This window comes from Papio anubis, chromosome 1 (genome assembly GCF_008728515.1).
Source record: "Papio anubis isolate 15944 chromosome 1, Panubis1.0, whole genome shotgun sequence".
NCBI lineage: Eukaryota > Metazoa > Chordata > Mammalia > Primates > Cercopithecidae > Papio > Papio anubis.
Window position 1 is genome coordinate 63,271,682 of NC_044976.1, and position 16,715 is coordinate 63,288,396.

Below are 16,715 nucleotides of genomic sequence, written 5' to 3' on the forward strand. Positions count from 1 at the left end.
AAAGAGAAGTCAAGTCAGTACTGCTCAGGTTAAAACTTTAATGCACTAATCACAAGTAATTCTTATCAAATTCTTAAACATTACACCTCTATTAAGCCATACATAAGGCTAGTTTTTCCAGTCCTTACTCTCAGGGCGGTGACCCTCTCAAAATGATGCATCTATTCAGCTCTATCCGTATTCATCTCAACATGATATGGGGCTCTCTACTGAGCTACCATTTCCAAGTGTGCCATTCCTTTTCACATATTCTACTGTGCAGCTTTCAACATGTTCAGGCAAGTTGTCCTTCTTATTTGTTCCAATTAGTAAAAGCTTTACTACGCAGATTGAAGAAAATATACATTAATTATGTTTTACTTAAATTAGTGCTTCTGGGAGAAGGTCCCAAAAACCCCAGAGCAGAAGCAGGTGGTTAAGGTTCCTATCTTGCCTAGTCTTCAGGTTTTTATTCCTTTTACTAGTAAAATAGTATTTGAATAATTTTAATCAATGTTCAAATTGCTGTATTTCAAGCTTGCTAAAATGGAAGTTTACGCCCACAATCTTTAGAATATATTGTGTGTATGTCCATGGCAAACATACACACACACACACACACACACACACTCTCCCCTTGTTAAAATAAATATTCAGTGTACACTGTATTTATGAATATAACCTCTATGCATAGGAGAAACTGTATAATCAGAGGCAGTCTTTCTCCAGCCCAGAAAGCAAGCAAGTACTAAATTCCCAGGCCAGGTCCTAGGTCTCACAAAGCTCTATAATCATAAAAGTCCAAACCCATGAAAACACTACGGGCAATATAACAGACACAGATAAGTGATTGCTGAGTGAGTGAATGAATGAATGAACAAACGAGCTAATTTAAAAAAGACAAAAGAACTGAGATTCTACTGCTACTGCTATCTAGCATTACGCTAGCTATCTGCGACATTTTAATTTCTCCTTCCTACCAAACTATCTAGATGCAACATAAGGCATTCCAATCAAATGTGATGTTTTCTTTTGTTTCCAAATTACCGCTTGGTATTTAATGGTGTATCTCTTTTCCTAGTTTTCGGGAAGCTTGTTAGCAGTGGTTGCTGCTCACAAGAGCTGCTGACAGAGAAGCTGGCACATGCACCCCACCTGAGCCATGGTGAAAGAGGGTCTCAGAGGCAAGCACAGCTGAAAGCAGGTGGGGGCGAAGTAGCGTTTAGTAGAGGGGAGAGGATGACACAGAAAGGAAACTAGCTTGTGAGCAAAGGTTTTAGGATGGAGGGAAGAAGAGGACAAAACAAGGAAAAAAGGGTAGCTGGGAAAAATGACAAACAGAGAGAGACGGAGGGAGAGCCAGTGTCATAAGAATTATTCAGAGAAAAGAAAACAGATCTTCTAGGCCAGACACAGTGGCTCCCACTTGTAATCCCAGCACTTTGGAAGGATGAGGCAAGAGGATCGCTTGAGGCCAGGAGTTCAAGACTAGCCTGGGCAATACAGGGAAATCCTGTCTCTACAAAAAAAAAAAAACAAATTAACCAGGTGTGGTGGCACACGCCTGTAGTCCCAGCTTCTTGGGAGGCTGAAGTGGGAGGATCACCTGAGTGTGGGAGGTCAAGGCTGCAATGAGCTGTGACAGCACCGCTGCACTCCAGCCTGGGCAACAGTGAGACCATCACACAAAAAAATAAGACAGGGTCTCAAAAAAAAAAAAAACCAGGAACCTGCTCTTATTCCCACCTGCATACACTGAGTGTTATCAATCATTTGTCCAAAAGCTTTAATAGGCAACATATTGGTGCTAATTTGTTCTCTTTAGCCCCGTTCTGGTGGGAGGTGACCTTGGTGGGATGGTAGATCAAAGTATATTCTCTATTGATTCTCAGGCAGTAAAGGTCTCCGTACCACAAAAGCGTGTGCCTTCTAAATTTCAAACAATTTCATGAAAATAATGTTGAAACTATGATACCATCTTTATATTCGTTATTTATTTAATCTTTAACTTAACCCACAAGATTCCAAGGCAGTTTATAAGAACACATTGAATAAAACAGAAATACATATTTTTAAAATCCAAGACTAAGGAGATTAACATGGGACAAAAAGTCAAGGCTAGTGGAAAGTTATTTGTAGGGTACTGCTTTCCACATAGACATGAAGGATGGGCCACAAATTTGGCTTTGAGTTTCTTAGGGGTCGAAAAAAAAAAGTAGGGGAGAAATATGATCAAATGTGCTGCTCATTGTCAAAAAAGGGAAAAGAAAATGTTATTCGAGGAATGAAAAGTTTTTCTGATGGTAGTTCTTAAATTTCTCTGGGGGAAGAGGGAGCATTTGAAACTTCATCTAGAGCTTCTGTGGTCTTCCCAATCACTTTGGAGGGTTACACTGTACTTAGAAATATCGAAATATCAACATATGGCCGGGCACGGTGGCTCACGCCTGGAATCCCAGCACCATGGGAGGCTGAGGCGGGCTGATCACTTGAGGTCAGGAGTTCGTGACCAGCCTGGCCAACACGGCGAAACCCCGTCTCTACTAAAAATACAAAAACTAGCCAGGCATGGTGGCAAGCGCCTATAATCCCAGCTCTGAGATTACAGTAGGAGGCTGAGGCAGGAGAATAGTTTGAACCTGGGAGGCAGAGGTTGCAGTAACTCGGGATTGCGCCACTGCACTCCAGCCTGGATGACAAAGCAAGACTCTGTCTCAAATTTAAAAAAAGAAAAAAAATCAACATAGGGCATTTAGATTCCAAAAAACCAAGTCAGAACATCAGCCAACAAACTGTACTCTTCATTTTTAGTGTTCTTCCACAAAGACATCTCCCGCTGGGGTTCCTCTGTCCTCTGCCTGCCCTTGGAATTTACTTTAAGATGCACCAACCAAAATGGGCAATTAAAGTGTTTAAAATGCTAATACCATGATAAACAAGAAAATTATTCAGGAGTGAGGACACAAAAACAATTATTATCTACTGACCAATGTAGTTGGAGAGGTGAACTTTACATAAAATCGAAGAAAATTACCAGAAAGCATCTAAGAAATGCTTGATTATTTGGTGAGGGATCTGGGGCCACAGGAATGGGCCAGAAAACCTTCCTACTTCGAAAGATTAATAGTAAAAATGGATGGGTGTTATGAGTACAGAGTGACCATGTAATTTATCAACCAAACTGGGATACCTCAGAGTTAAAGAGTGTGCTATCAATAATTAAACCCAACAACAGGTGTAAACTGGGGCTGCCCTAGGCAACCAGAGACATATGGTCACTCTGTGTTCATCACAGCTTTACATTCCTAACACATACATGTCCTCATTACACCCCCAACAATACCATGCAGGATAGAGGCCGATAACATTGTCTCCATTTTACAGATAAGAAAATACATGCCAAAAAGATGAGTGAAGTAACGAACTCAGGTTTTGCTAAAAGAAGTATCTGAGTTGAGACTCCATGCAGGTCTACTGACTCCTAACCCAGTGCCCTTCCATTAAATCATCTAAGTAATGACCTGGACCCAGTCAAGTATCGATGATATGCACCTAGCTAAGTTCCTTCTCTTTTCCGGTAACAGCAATAAAAGTTGAAAACATTTTTAAATGTCAGGAGAAAATATCTACCTTTCAGTTTTAAATCCAATCATAGCTAGGTTCATATTTTGAGTATTTTACATTTCTAACAGGACTTTGTTCCTGATTTCACAATTTTCTGTTATTTCATTTCAAATGATCTAAATATAGGCAAGGATCCTAGACAATAACAACATAGATTCATGACGGGCTTAAATTCAAAACTCTCATAAAATTAAATTCCATTAATTCAGGCTCTCCATTTTATACACTACCAATAATCTTTCTCTGTTTTCCGACCCCTATGTCATCATCCGTCTTATATTAAATAGCAAATGATTAGGAAATGTTTTACAGAATTATTAGGTAATAAATGGTCACTCCATCAAGTAATTCTCAAACCCAGCTGTATATCAAAATTACCTGGGAGCTTTTAAAAAATATATGAATTCCAATCTTTACCCTATATCAATCAGGGTCTCCAAGGCTGGAACCCAGAGTAGACAATTTTTTGAACTCTCAGGTGATTCTGAGGCCCATCTGCTCTAATACCAATCCAAATCTGACCCACCCAAGACTTCCAAAGTAGACACAGCTAACCCCTGACTCACTTGCAACCACAGTTATGTCACTCTGCTCTCTCCTCTGCAACCCACACATGATTTCTTCTTACGATTTTCTTTATCCATCCTCTACAATGCAGTAGCATCCTGCATTTACAGGCAGTTAAGGCCATATACATTGCAATTAGAAAGCTGTGGGGCAGATCCTAGTCACTCCTTCCAAGACCATAACCAACGTCTTCTGAACTAGTCTATGTCAAAAGATAGTAATGGTCATGATCATAACACCAATTATAAAAGCTGATATTTGCTAAGCACTTACTATGCCACTAACAATGCTAATCACTCTGCACGAATGATCTCAATTGCCACATTAACCTTGTAAAGCAGGACTATTCTCATCCCCATTTTATATTCCAGGAGAACTTTGCCAAGGTCATACTGCTGGGAAGTAGCAGAGCAACAAAGCAAGGTCCATTTCTGAAAGGTAAACCACTCCTTGTAAAAGTACTTCTAAAAGGAATCAGTAGTCCTTCTGGAAAATGAAACATTTAGGCTTTGAAGATGCATCAAAGGTAACTTTTCCAGTGTATGATTTGGGGCTTTGCTGATTGGCTGGTTGGAAAGAAATTGGATTCAATGTTTCAAATGCAACCTCACAGCCCAAATATTTCTTATTCTCTAGCTGTTCCACTGGATATGGTAAAATGAGCTTCCACCTAGATGTGTTTGATTGGTAGGGTGGCCATATACATATAAAAATTATATATAAATTTTTTTGAGATAGGTCTCACTCTGACACCCAAGCTGGAGTGCAGTGGCACAATCTTGGCTCACTGCAATCTCGGCCTCCCAGGCTCCATGCTGAAACCTCCCACCTCAATGTCCAGAATAGCCGAGACTACAGGTGCGCACCCCATCACGTCTGGCTAATTTTTGTATTTTTTGGGTTTTTTTGTAGAGATAGGGTCTCGCCTTATTGCCCAGGTTGGGGTGTATATACAATTTACTGTACAAACTAGGAGGTATTAAAACATCAGGAACTATTCATAACTATACTGGGAAAATAGGAATAGGCATATAGTGGAACATATGATCACCCTACTGACAGCAGAATTCCAAGACAATAAATCGCAAGTGAACTGCCATGGACTTACTCAACACCATGGCTCAATTTCACGCAATAAATAATTTTTGTGTGCCTACAATGTGCCAGCCTCTGTGCTAGAAATTGGTCATACAATGGTAATAATTCCTATGAACCAGATACTAATAGAACTGACCATTCAACAGTTACAAAATGATAAGCTTTGTATTAAGGAGAAAAATCAAACTGCAGAATAATACATATGGCGAGATTCCATGAGGGAGGAAAGGAGGAAGGAAGGAAGGAATTGAAACACAGTGTGTGGGAACAAAAATAATCCTCTAACTCCATGTAAGGGTGGATCAGATGAAGTTTCACAAAGAATGTCCTGGGGCTGGGATTTGCAGAAAAATAGATATTAAATAAGAGAAGCAGGTGGGACTGGAGATAGCACATTCCTGGCAAAAATAAGAGCATGTGTAAGGGCACAAGTTTGAGAGCATGTAGAGGTCCTTTCATGAAGTGCACATTGGTGCACTGGAGGGTATGCTGGGGGGTGAGTGGCCAGAAATGGGGCTACAGCAGTGGGGAGGGGCAGGCGTGGTCAACCCTCTAGACCATGTTGAGTAGCCAGGACTCTACAATGCAGGTTAGAGGAGGCCAGTGAATGTTGATTTTGAGAAAGACCAATGTCAGGTCATTTTGAGAGCAGCTGACAGAAGGCAGAGACCAGCAGTTTGGAAGCACTTGCAATGGTTCAAATAAAAGATGATGTTGAACCAAACACTTATGAATTCCCTACCTCAGACAAGGGGCCAGGCACTAGGGATTCAAAAACAAACACAATCTACTCGCCGTCTTATGAAAAGTGAGGTTTAAATTAAGAGACAGATATGGGAACAATTTTAATATGAGAGAATGACCACAGATGCTTTAAATAAAAGGTTTAAGTTAAACAATGGAATGCTTCTGACTCTAAACACTTTGAGAATTGCTAAAGAGAAAGCTAACACAACGTTTAGAGGTTGTAAAGTCCCAAAACAATGAAATAAACAGCTGAGGAGAAAAGAACCTTTCTGAGAACTATCCAAGGCTGACCTCTTTTATTAAGTGGTTGTAAGGAAAACTGGGAAACATCTGGGCAAATACATGGTTTGGTTTTGTTTTTTTGACAGAGTCTCATCTGTCACTCAGGCTGGACTGCAGTGGCGTGATCTCAGCTCACTGCAACCTCCGCCTCCAGGGTTCAAGTGATTCTCCTGCCTCAGTCTCCTGAGTAGCTGGGATTACAGGCATGTACCACCATGCCCGGCTAATTTTTGTACTTTTAGTAGAGACAGGGTTTCACCATGTTGGCCAGGCTGGTCTTGAACTCCTGACCTCAAGTAATCCGCCCGTCTCTGCTTCCCAAAGTGCTGGAATTACAGGCATGAGCCACTGTGCCCGGCCAAACACATGGTATTTAAAACACAACTATAACTATAGTATTGCAACGTGGGGAATGTGTGATGGGTGGGTCTTTCCTCAATACAAGATAAGGCACAACACTATTCAATAAAAAACCTCTCTAATTTTTTAAGTCTGACCCAACTTCAAATCCTACTTACTAGCTATGTGACCTTGAGTCAATTATTTTACCTGCCTCTCTTCACTATAAAATGAGAATAACCACATATACACCTTACAGGATTGTGAAGGTAAATGAGGCAGGATTCCCAGCTAAAATGGCAGATTGAACACAAATACCCAATTTCATTCCCTTCTGAAACTCCACTAAAATACAGAGTTTTTTTTTTTTTTTTGAGAAGGAATCTCGCTCTGTCCCCCTGGCTGGAGTGCAGTGGCGCGATCTCGGCTCACTGCAAGCTCCGCCTCCCGGGATCATGCCATTCTCCTGCCTCAGCCTCCTGAGTAGCTGGGACTACAGGCGTCCGCCACCGTGCCTGGCTAATTTTTTTGTATTTTGTTTAGTAGAGAAGGTGTTTCACTGTGTTAGCCAGGATGGTCTCGATCTCCTGACCTTCTGATCCGCCCACTCCGGCCTCCCAAAGTGCTGGGATTACAAGCGTGAGCCACCGCGCCCGGCCTGTAGTACATATTTTTAAAACATATAAAGTAGTATGATAAATACAGCATGTTTTTAAAACCAAATTCACAAATACGTAAGGGGAATAGAAGAGGAGAAAACTACAACTTTGGAAACTGGAAAGTAGTTGGATGTGTAAAAAAAAAAAAAAAAAAAAAAAAATGACATCAATAATCCACAAATACTGAATCCCAAGCTGACAAGAGCAAAAGCTGATAACCAAATCAACATATACCACAGAAGTCTCCAAAGTCACAGGAACTGGAAGGAAGCAGCAGAACTGGGGTGAAGAAAGAGGGCTGGGGAAAGGCATTTGAGAAAAAGAATCCCCTTGGTCACTCCTCCGCCCGAGCAAAAGTCTAGACCAGCACTGTCCAGTAAAACGGTCCACAAAACGTTCTGTATCTGTGCCGTGCCCAGCACGGCAGCCAGTCACATGTGGCTACTAGGCACTTAAAAGACGGCTAGCGTAACTGAGAAACTGACTTAATTTTATTAAATGTTAATTTAAATTTAAGTGGCTACCATGTGGCTAGTGACTATTTTATTTTAAGGAAACACAGGTCTACAGGTTTAGTTTCTGGAAAGGATAAGACAAAGGGTCCTGTAACTAGAGATGCCAGGCAAAGCATGGGAAACTCCATGCACGCAGAAAGACGGCATCTGCACACATGCTGAGTGCTGGGGGCCAGGATGCTACAGCCTTCACTCTCTTCCTCGCAGCTCCAGAAATGCTGGCAGCCAGTCCCTAGCCCTCCAGGTGAGGGACTGAATACCGTCTTCTGAGGAATGTGACCATCTCACCAGTACTGACCTAAAGACACAGAGGTTGGGAGTTCCCCAATTAATGGCTCACTCTTAGTGATGTCCAAAGTTCACCAGCCCCGGGCACATGCTCAGCCTTCCTCCAAGTTTAATCATAAACAAACAGCCAAGGTAAACAGATGTCTGAGGAAAGCCTCTAATGCAGACATGGAGACAGAAAAAAGCAACTCAGAGAAAACATTACGCAGAGAGAAAACTTTAAAAATTAATGTCTTCAGAAAGATAAAAGAATACCTTTTATTTATGAATCAAGAATAAAATGTTTCTTTTTGAAAGTAACATTTCAGAGAAAAAAGGAGCTCTTGAATATTAAAAAGACAACAGAAATGAAAACACAGCTGGGAAAGGGCCCTACGGAACTTTCTAGGTTGATAGAAATGTTCTATATTTTGTTTAGGATGGTAACTGCACAAGCATATATGACTGTCAAAACTAAGCCAAAGAAACACTTAGGATTGACACGCTTTGCTGTAGGTAAACAATACCTTAATTTTCAAAAGCTAGAAAGTTTGGAAGATAATGTTTAGGAAAGGCCAGGTGCGGTGGCTCATGACTGTAACCCCAGCACTTTGGAAGGCTGAGGCAAGGGGATCTCTTGAGGTCTGGAGTTCGAGATCACCCTGACCAACATGGTGAAACCCTGTCTCTGCTAAAAATACAAAAATTAGCCAGGCATGGTGGCGTGCACCTGTAGTCCCAGCTACTCAGAAGGCTGAGGTGGGAGAATCGCTTGAACCAGGAGGCAGAGGTTGCAGTGAGCCGAGATTCCGCCACTGAACTCCATCCAGCCTGGGTGACAAGAGTGAAACCCTTTCTCAAAAAAAAAAAAAAAAAAAAAAAAGAGGTTTAGGAAATAGGTTAGAAAAGAACAGTTTGAAAATAGGAGAAAAGAGATAAGAAAATTAAAAGGGCCAATCCAGACAGTCACACGTCTGAATTCCTAAAGAAAAGACAGAGAAAGTGGAGGGGAGAAAATCATCAGCAAAACCATTTGAGAAAGACTTCCCAGAACCAAAGGCTACCAGTTGCCAGGTTGGAAAGGCCCATCAAAACAATGGAGAAAAAGACCTGTTTGGGTCATTCCTGGGAAACTTCAGAACATTAGAAACAAGGGTCTATAAGCTTCCAAAAGAAAATAAAACAGGCTACATTCAAAAGATCAAGGATGGAGAATATTCTCAGGCTTTTTAAGAGCTGCACCGAGGAAAGAGACAGCCACCCAATGCCTTCAAAATTCTGAAGGGAAACAACTTCCAACCCAGAAGTCTATAACCAGCCAAATTATCAACAAATTATGAAGGAAGAATCAAGACACAGTTAGACATCAAAGATCTCAAAAAACATACTGCTATGCACCCTTCTGAAAATAACAGGAGACAGGCTCCAACACAGGAAATAAAGATTAAACAAAGAGGAAGTGAAGGGAATTCCCAGGAGCACAGAACAGAGTGGTCTTCTTAATCATGCACTGATGAAGTTCCTGTTCCCGCGCTGTGTCCTGCTGCCTGAATCAGCAGAAGACTATTTCACCCCACAGAAGTATTCCATGTGGCCTATTCCTGAGAGCTGGACATAAGCCAGGGTGGAGCAGCCCATCCCTCTTGACTCCACTCCTCCCAGGCTCCCAACAGCTGGGCCCACTGCAGTCTTCCAGGCACCCCCAACTATGAGAAGCCCTGTTTCCCACAATTCATTTATGATCTTTTCCACTGACTTTCCCAAAAGGGTCCCTGAAACCTCTCAACTCTCGATCCAGACTTGACCCAGAGTTTCTGTTCAGATCCGGGGTAATGAATTCAACCACAGACCATGAAGCTCTTCTCCTGGGAGCCTTCATCTTGGCATCACTGCCCTTTTCTTATATACCGAGGTTTATGCCTGCTTTGGGGACATATACACTGGTAGGAAGGAAATGATTGATACCAAAATGAGGGTGACTGTTACCTCTGAGGGAAGTGCAGTGCAGTACCAGGTGATTTCTAAGACACCAGTAATGTTCTCTTTCTTAACCTGAATGGTGGATACATAGGTATTTTTCTCTAACTACACACATACTGTTTATATAGTCTTCTCTATGTTGATATGTTTTTGAATTTAAAAAGTCCCCTCCACAGAAAATTAAATATATTTCAAGACCCTAAGTAGATACTAATTAATTTTCAATTACGTTATTCTGAGATACTGCTTAGTCAAGAGCCTGGCAGCTAAGCTAATTCTCTCCTTTTAAATCAGAGGCCCTTGCTGAAAACATGCTCCACTAGGTCCTTGGTCAGGCCAAGAAGGAGCTGAGTTTGATCCCCCTCTTTGTATTTAATGGAGCTAGCAGTACCAGAGCAGCACTGTATGTCTTGCATCTGGCATTTCAATCCAGATGTCAGCTGGGCCAGAAAGAATGACCCAGGGCCCTGGAATAAACTGGGTTCCAACGAGCAATACAAGTTCTACTCAGTGAATGTGGATTGCAGTAAATGAAGAAAGAAGGTCCAGACTTCTACATGAAATGTTTCACTATAAAGCTGCTTAGAATGAAGATTTTCCAGGCTGGGCACGGTGGCTCACGCCTGTAATCCCAGCACTTTGGGAGGCCAAGGCGGGCAGATCACGAGGTCAGGAGATCGAGACCATCCTGGCTAACATGGTGAAACCCTGTCTCTACTAAAAAAATACAAAAAATTAGCCGGGCGTGGTAGCAGGTGCCTGCCGTCCCAGCTACTTGGGAGGCTGAGGCAGGAGAATGGCGTGAACCCGGGAGGCGGAGCTTGCAGTGAGCCAAGATAGCGCCACTGCACTCCAGCCTGGGCGACAGAGTGAGACTCCGTCTCAAAAAAAAAAAAAAAAGAATGAAGATCTTCCAGAAGCTATGTGCACAATTTTCCACTTAAGTAGGAAATATTTATCCTTTAGATACATGAAATCATGTTGATATATTGTGTTGGAGATTAGATTAATAAATAACTGAAACTTGAAAAAAAATCAATTACCTTATCCTCTCCAGTAATCAAATACTGTGCTTCTTTAAAGACCATCCTGAATGGCAGCAACTTTCTAAAATTCTACCTAGGCAATAATCCCCTGGACTTTCATCATGTGCCAATTTGTGCCATTATTTACTTGTAATGTATGTCTCCTTAGCTAGGTTGAAAACAGAAATGAACAAAAGCATGACTTTTCCTAATGAGTCTTTCCATTAGCTACTATAAAAACAATAATGGTCCCAAGTCAAATGGCGTGGGGCCTGACAGACACACTAGATCCTCTCAGGACAGAGTCAGGTTCTTGGATGAGGTCCTTCCATCACTCAGTGCCTTCCCACCTCCAGCACCTGCTAAGCACAGGGCCTGGCACAGAGTGAGAACTCAAGTGTTTCTCGATAAATAATAAATGACATCAGAAGAAAAAAGTGCTAAGAATCATGTGACAAATATGACCCAAGTAATTAACGAAAAAGTAGCTCCCTATTGAAAGGTAAAAATCATGGTGATCATTTCTGGTTAAATGAATCAAACAAAATTTTTAAGCATAAAGAGGAGGTGTAGCATTAAGGATAATCCTTGAAAATTATATCCAAATCTGAAATTGATAAACACGGAAAAGTGGCTTACATGAAATGAACAGTAATTTAAATGGAATAAATGGGACAGGTGTGGTGGCACACGCCTCTAATCCAAGCATTTTGGGAGGCCAAGGCAGGTGGATCACTTGAGCCCAGAGTTCAAGACCAGCCTGGGCAACATGGCGAGACCCCATCTCTACATAAAACATAAAAATTAACTGGGTGTGGAGGCACGTGCCTGTAGTCCCAGCTATTTGGGAGGCTGAGAACTACTCAATAATTGCTTAAGCCTAGGAAGCAGAGACTGGAATGAGCTGAGATCCACTGCACTCCTGCCTGGGCGACAGAGCAAGACTCTGTCTTAAACTAAACTAAGACTAGACTAGACTAAACTAAAATTAAATAAAATTAAATTAATGCTCGCAGTGGAAAATTTCTCATCCAGCACTGATGACAGCATAGTGTGGACTGAATGAGTTCTAACCCTGCCTCTGCCAGAATCTAACTTTGGGCCTTGGATAATTCAAGGAATCCTTCTGGCCCTCAGTTTTCCCCACTGTAAAACAGGCAGGCAGAATAAATGAGCATGAATCTCCCTAAAGGCCAACAGGGTTATAGGAGTCTATATATTCCTGCTTACTGAATCACTGCCTAAGTATCAAAGCAGTACACAAGAACAGGTCCAGCGCAAAACTGTCCCTAATATCCTACTGGTAGAGAAAATAAAAGACACAGTTTCCAATTCAGGTGCTTTTGTACAGTCTAAGTTCTAAAAGCTTTTTATAAATGCTATGCTTTAAGACAGTTAAATGTATCCAGTGACTTTTAACCTGAAAACTGCTAAAGCCAAGGAAAATAATATAAGTTGAACTCATGCCCATTTCTATTACAATTCCATTTTTCAAAGTAACTCATATGTGTGCATGACTCACACATCTGAATATGATGAGATGTTCCTTTATCATTTCATCTTCTATGCCAGTAATCCCACATTACAGAGTGCCAAACCCCTTTAATAAGTGTAGCACACGTTTCTACTACACTCCAAAATCCAGCACAAGACTGCTGCATTAGGAAAAAAATCTAAGTGAGCATTTCCGGGCTTTGGATCACAGAACCCCAAGTCAGTTGTCAAAAATATGACTCCCTCGCCTCTGCCTTTCTGCACAGCCGCCTAGACTACTGATAACTGAATGCATAACAACTATCCTTCAGGCTCGTACAGACATTTAGGCAGCCCTTTGAAGTGTACAAAGCACTTTCACATCTATTAACTGATTTCCAGTGACCTTCTGGAGTGTGTAGGGAAGATGTTATCACATCCATTTTACAGATAAAGAAACAGAGATTCAGAGAATTAAGTGACTTGCATAAGGCTATGCAGCTAGCAAGTGGCTGAACTGCGACAAGCACTCAGCTCATTTAAAACGAAAAACTGAGCTCTTCTCACCAAACTGGTGTGTAACCTAGGGATAAGAAAATAAATGGTTGAAATAAAACCTTTTAGAAATTTTTGTGATTATACTACTGGGAGTAGATCAACCTTTTATAAACACTGCAGCTTCTCTATTCCCTTCTTAGTCCCTTTGTATGATGAGTTGCTAGAGTAAGATGGCTTACCCATTTGGACTTGACTCCAGATATACCTTCTTTCCATTTCCAACCAAGAAGATAATTATTGAACTCTGTCCTTGGAATATGAAAAACCAGCTATAGCATGACTTGAGTCAACAACAGTAAAGAGAGATTAAGTAATCGGCTGCAAATCACAGAGTTGCACAGGCAGAGTAGATCAGCATAGGGACTTCAATCTTCTCCCTACAGATGGACATTGAGACATTCCGTCATCCTTCCTGAGACACAGGGTTTGCAGCAGTTCTTTCAGGGACAAAAATTCCCTAAGCAGCCCACAGTGCTATTAGTTTCCTCATTTGATTGTTCTTATGAGAAAAAAAAAAAAAAAAAAAAACACTATTAAATGGTCTCCCCAGTTAGTTACTTGGGAACAACTAACCAGACCATCCCTGTACCCTGTATAAATAAAAACAAGGTTTTTTTTTTCACATTGACCTGATAATTTCATTGGTAGCTACAATTAACTACACAATACTTGGAGGTAGGGAGATTCAATCTGTATCCTCACCTTTAATTATACAATAAGGGCTGGAATCCCCTGTCAGTTTATTCAGCCAAGCTTACAAGAAGTCACAATGTGGGAATTTCCAAAGCCAGTCAAACATCAGGAGTATAAATGTCACATACCTAGACTTCTCAGTTTACAAACACATTTTTTTTAAAGCTGACTAGTAACAATATAAAAATCTTTCCTCCTGTTCACCACTTCAAACATTTAGTATGATTTAGGTTTTTGGTTAACCATGCTTGTCAAATGCTTTAAGGTGCTAAATTACTAACTGGGCTGGAACTTTCTAACCATACCTCATTTAAATTCAATCATAGATTACATATCAAACACTTAAATTTCCAAGTCTTCAGCCAAATGAGATCTGCTTTATAATCTGAATAGAAAATGGTTGGTAAGTAAACAAGCTAATCATGATCACCATCTCTAGAGCAAAAGTATGAAAAGACCATAAGGAGTGGCTTTGACATCAGTCAAACTTGAGTTTAAATCCTGGCTCTGCCACTTACGAGCTGTGTGTGGTCCTGGACACTTGAGCTTCTCAGCCTTAAATTTCTGCATCTCTAGTATCAATTCGTTCTCATCTAACTGTTGTCAAGGACCAACCACAGTAGAAATCATACATTAGGTACTAAATTAAAAAGACACTTATTAGCTACTACAAAAGTAAATTTGGAATACAAGCCAATGTGACTCTGTAGATAATAATAACCTGGAAAGTCGGGGTAGGAAACAATTGCAGGTTCTTTCTACTAATATTCTACTTTCTACCCCTCAAGACCCATCTCAATCCAACCTCCTCCTCCACTACTTAGCTCCATCAACTCCAGCCTACAATGACTGACACAACATAATTAGCACTTCATTAAACATTTTATTGTGTTTCTGGGATCACTACTTACTGGTCCTAACACCTATCTGTCTAAGGATACCTTAAGCAGAATGGGTATCTGTGTCTCTAACTTCCAGTCTCACTACCCCTTCATTATTCTAACTCATTATAAACTACATTGAGGCCACAAGTGATTACACAATGCCATTTAATTAGAAGTGTGAATGCTTGAAAATACAAAAATCACCCTTGAACAGTTAACAGGTAATTTTAGCTTATTAAACACACATTTTTAAACACTCCAAAACCACTTTGGTTCAGATCACATGGGGACATTCCCATTGGTTGGCTGTGGTGACTATGTCACAAATTAGAGTCCCTTCAGCTAAGATTCTCAGGCCCAGGGTGCTGTGACTAAACCACTGTAACCACTTCACATCTACTTGTATACTCCCATTTTCTAAAACTTCAAAACCACCAGACAAAAACAACTTTATTCAAAGACAGAGTTTAGAATCAAGGCCACACATACCATGACTTAAAACAAAATGAAGCTTAAACTCTCCCCCACAGACTTCTCTGCACTTTGCCAGGTCTTACTGATACGGTTCCAATGCATCAGACCAACGGTTCCCAACACCTCCCATTCCGACTCTTGCTGTTTTTTAGAACATATATGTCGTAATGCTCTCCCTTTACTACCCTGAAATGAAAATCAAAAATAATATAAACTATATGCAATTTCAAAATAATATAATGTCCTAACTATAAATAAAGAATTTAAAGAAATCTGTAAGAATATATATCTCGGCAGTAATTGCTCTATCACGAGTACATCAGGAGACATAATGAAGTAGTCTAACACAACAGAACAACCCTGAATGCAATAACTATAAACGCAGTCAGAATCTTGCATATTATTCTTGATGACACAAATACATGCACACCAACATTGGCGAGTGATTTATAAAAATGGTAAACAGCTTTTGGCAAAGTTACAAATAAAATAGTGTAGTATCTTATATAGTACATTGTACCAATTTACATAGTAGTGGCATTCCTAGAAAATTAAGGGTATATCAAAACAATGCAAAAAGTCCTTTACATAAAATGGAATTACAGGTTCTAGGTTCAGAAAATTACGAACAGGCTTTCTCCCTGCAAAGAAAGTCTGGGGAGACATTTGAAAGTCATGTAGGCTACAGAAAAATTATTCTATCCACAGGACTATTGCTGTGCACATTATAGGATTCCTAGTATTCCTAGCCATGACCTCCTAAATGTCAAAGGTACCCAGCCCAGCATCAAAGAGACAAACAACAAGGGCCCACTGCCCCAGCTGTGCTCTGCTATGAGGCCAAGTAAGGTCTTACTGTCTTTGTATGTCATGCACCGACCTTAGAACTATGTGTGGCTCCTAAGTAGGTGATCAGTGAGTCTGAGGAAGTGGGTGGTAGTTCTTCTAAAATTCCTCTGTTTGTTCTGAAGTACAGAAAAACAGAATCAGTACTTTCGGCAAATTGAAAGATAGCATCTACTGGACAGGAATGTAGAACTGCTGACATTCACTTAAAGCCACAAACACTTCATAGGATGCTATTATTCCAACCCCATAATGATTATCTAAAATCAGGACAGCAAATACACATGGTGGGCAGGGGCTGAACAGGCAAAGTACAAAGGACTTTTAGGGCAGTGAAAATACTCTCTGCAATACAATGATGGTGGGTACATGTCATCATACATTTGTCCAAACCCATAGAATGTACAACTCCAAGAGTGGAACCTAATCTAAACTATGGACTTGGGTGATAATGATGTCAGTGTAGGTTCACCAAGTGCAACAAATGTACCATTCTGGTGGGTAATGTTGGTTATGAGGGAGGTTACGCATGTGTGAGATCTGTACCTTCCTCTTAATTTTGCTGTAGGCTGGGCACAGCGGCTCATGCCTGTAATCCCAGCACTTTGGGAGGCTGAGGTGGGTGGATCACCTGAGGTCAAGAGTTCAAGACCAGCCTGGTCAACACGGTGAAACCCCATCTCTAATAAAAAAAAAAAAAAAAAA

General features: G+C 40.8%; 1 protein-coding gene and 1 pseudogene across 9 annotated transcripts in view; one reads left to right on the top strand and one right to left on the bottom strand.

The window, feature by feature from the left end:
• The window catches only part of JAK1 (Janus kinase 1), a 237,341-nt gene that overhangs the window by 74,459 nt on the left and 146,167 nt on the right, over positions 1–16,715 (bottom strand). The window contains exon 1 of one of the 9 annotated variants that reach the window (XM_021942488.2): positions 13,293–13,486. The exons of 7 other annotated variants lie outside the window; for them this stretch is intronic. The gene's annotated coding sequence lies outside the window, so the exon portion shown is untranslated. Of the gene's footprint in view, positions 1–13,292; positions 13,491–16,715 lie in introns of those variants that run through there. One more of the 9 variants, XM_021942486.2, reaches the window with a different exon arrangement.
• LOC108587306 lies at positions 10,369–16,200 on the top strand (annotated as a pseudogene).